Raw genomic sequence first — 3,733 nt, forward strand, 5'->3', positions numbered from 1 at the left:
TACAAGCTAACAGAGAACTTATTCTAGGAGATCTATTTCCCAGATTCATATAACAATGAATATTTTAACATTTTCATATCTATTTAAGAATGCATTTTTAAAGAAAATATGAAAGGATTTTTTCTAGATGGTTTAACTTTAAAAATTATTTTTTTTCTAATTGAACAAGAAACACATAAATATGACTTGGTTTTATAGATCTCCTCATGTGTTTATCAAATGCCTGATCTAGTTATAATCCTACCATTTAATATAATAGCAGAACAGTAGCCCGATCTATACCTTAAATATTTGGTATCGATAGTGGCACTGTTCTTTACAAGTTGGCATAAATTAATTACCATTTTAAATTATTTCAACTTTTCTACATGTATATTGTTTATATGCAACTAACTTTTGAAGAATATAAGGAAATGTGTGTATGTGCCAAAATTTCTGGTATTATTTTTATATCGTTAAACTTATAAGAAAATACACAAATCATTAAAGAAAAGATGCTTTGATGTTTTCAATAGTAAATTAAATATGTAATTTCTTACTTGACTATCTGCATGGAATCTTTGGCAGTATATTTCAAATGCCCATAGTACAATGGAGTTGAATTTTAGCAAATTTTGACAGAGAATTTTAATTCAATATTCATGTATCACCAGTGAAATGTTTGAGCTCTTTATCCATATAAAACAGCATGACCTAATTATAATGACTAGCTATACTAACTGTGGCTTAAAATAGTAATCTTATTTAACTAATATATATGAAAATTTAGATAATATTTGAATTGAAACTTACTTTTTTGTGGATTTGTATAATAGGTGTGCATAAGGTGTTTGTGCAAGAATTCCTGTTTTAATTTGTTGAAAGAAAAATGTTTTATAATGTAAAAAGAAAACCATTCATCAACTGTGACCATTTTGCATATTCAGTAGAAACAGAAAAAAAAGTTAACTGATTCTGTGAAATTCATAAAAATGGTTCTTTGCCCACGGATTTGAGATCGACTAATATGAATCTTTGTTAGGTGGGACTGATATAGTATTTTGTCTAGGGATAATTTTCTTCTTGACTGAAGCAAATTTTTCTGAGTACTTTACCCAATATTCCACAAATTATGAGGTTTTTACATTCTAGCTGATGGAGACATGGATTAGTCCCAATCCTGTATCTCTCCAAATAGTAAGCTTAGGCAATTTTGCGCTTACAGAATCTATTTCCTGTCTTTCAAGTTTTACTGTCCTATGCATGATGTTCAATGTATTGTTTCATACCTTTCATCCAGTTTTAGGTTGCTATGCTGGAGAGCAAATGAGCCCTAGATTAAGACTGCTCTGGTTCCACCTAATAAACTGTGAAGGCATCAAACTGTCTCCAAGAAGTTTAAATACACTCCAGAGCAAAGCTCAATAATATTTGTAGGAATAACAAATTATTCATCATCAAATTTCTCCCAGCCGTGACAGAGTAACAGGTCATTAGACCTCTCGCAGTGTGCATACCTCTCCTCTGATACTCTGCTCTGCAAACACTAGGCTTTTCCAACTCCCAAGGATTCTAACTCCATATGCTCAATTCAAGGATATCTGTGTGCTCTGATCTGGTCCCCTTTCCTTTGCTACAGCTAGGGAATTCTCTTCAGGCTTTAATTTGTGGCAATATCAGAACTTAGTCATTTGTTTCTTTTCTTCAGACAGCCAATGTCTGAAGACAGTTGTTTCTATATTTTGGGTTTTTAGTTGTTTATTTTAGGAGGATAAGTTAGATGAATCTTACTCCATCATGGCTTGGGGTAGAAATTGTCTCCAGAGATTTTTAATCTTGAAATTTAACAAAACATCAGGTTAACCCACTATATTAATGATTTTATACTGATTTGACTGGGGAACAGAAAGCACATGCTTTAGATGCCTCAGGAAGACATATATGAAATAGACAGTGGGATATCAACCTGCAAAAAGTCAAGGGTATTTTTGACTCAATAAAGTTTGTAGGAGTTCTGTGATTTTCAGCATATTGGGATATCCCCACCAAGGTAAAAGACAAGCTGTTGAGCCTCATATCACTTATTCTGAAAAAAAAAGATAATCATTTTAGGCATTTTTGGATTTGGGAAGTTAAATATATCATAGTTGTGTGGGCTATATCAAGCCATCTGTAGATTCACCTGTTAGACTTCCAGTTCCTACAGGACCAGAGCAAGAGAAATTCTCCAGCAAATCCAGTCTGCAGTACAAGCTGCTCTAGGACTTGAGCCTTATGATTTAGCAGAACGAGTGATACTTGAAGTATCAGTGCGATAAGAAGCCTCTGAAAAGAGCAATAGGAAAATCATGGCACAGAACTCTGGTGTCTCTCCCTTCTTCTGCAGGTAGCTATTCTCCTTTTGACAAATAACTATGGCTTGCTAATGGACTTTGGTGGAGAGTGACTTACTTACCATGAACATCAAGTAATCATGAGGTCTAAGCTTCGCATTGTGAACTTGGCACTGTCTGATTTAATTCCTTATAAGGGCCATGGGAGGGAGAAGGTGCAGCAGCAAGGTATCATCAAATGAAAATGATTTATAAGGGAATGAGCTCAGGCAGACCCAGAAATGAAAGTAGGTTAAATGAGTATGTAGCTCAGATTTGTTTGACACTTTTCCTATTGTTTTGCCTCTTCTCCTTCAATCCATGCTATGGTATCCTGTGAAGTTCATTATGACCAGATGACTGAGGAGGAAGAAATTTAAGTGTGGATTACAGATTATTCTACATTATATGATGGTATAATCTGAATTAGTTGGACAGTTCAAGCATTACAGCCCACTCAGGGATAAATCTGAAGAAGTTGACAATAGTTTGGCTGGATGGCCAAGGACTCAGAAGAAACAGGTTTGGGAAGTTGGTGACAAAAATGTCTATGGAAGATATACATGATGGACATTTCAGAATGGACAAGGGCATCTACCTCAGAGGAGTTCTTAATCATCAGATGGCATTCTGATTACTACTCTGATCTTATTGCTTATAAGGAAAATAATGTCCCCTTTGACTGCTTATGTATAGTTACTCTGCCTCTGTCATTCTGGGATTGCATCATACCAGATATTAGAGAGCTCACTTTCCATAGCAGCATTCCTAATCTCAACCCTGGTCACTATTAAGGACAGCCACTATTGGGCTTCTCAATATGTTGATACTCTCTTATCATTGGCACATTTCTTTCTTTTTCTTTTTCTTTTCTTCATTAAATAAGTTGTCCCCTAGGCTCTCTGGTGGATTTGTGGGATGGATTCTCAGGTCATACATAATCAGTCCATTCAAATAGACCCACTTCCCTAAATTCCTAGAAACTTTTCACAAATTTTGCCAAGGGAATCCTAGTTTCGATATGATTTTTGCTGTAGGCATGTGGTTCTCAAAACATGGTGCCAGAACCAGCAGCATCAATATCATCAGGGATATTGTTAGAAATGTACATTTTTGGCCCCAACCTATGCCTACCAAATCAAAACCTTTAGGTGGAGGCCCCAGTAATCTGTGTTTTACTAAGACCTCCAAGTGATTCTTACGTTAAAGTTTAAGAATCACTCCTGTAAACCGTCATCAAATTCAGGTTTTATGGCACTATCTCAGAATGAGGCCAGTTCCAAGCACCAAGTATACTTTACAAAATATCAAGTCATAGATTAGTGTATTGCTTTCTCTTAAACATTGCATGTGTTTGTTAAATAATGTGTTCATTAAATCAA

Source organism: Lipotes vexillifer, unplaced genomic scaffold, assembly GCF_000442215.2.
Source record: "Lipotes vexillifer unplaced genomic scaffold, Lipotes_vexillifer_v1.1 scaffold190, whole genome shotgun sequence".
Taxonomy (NCBI): domain Eukaryota; kingdom Metazoa; phylum Chordata; class Mammalia; order Artiodactyla; family Lipotidae; genus Lipotes; species Lipotes vexillifer.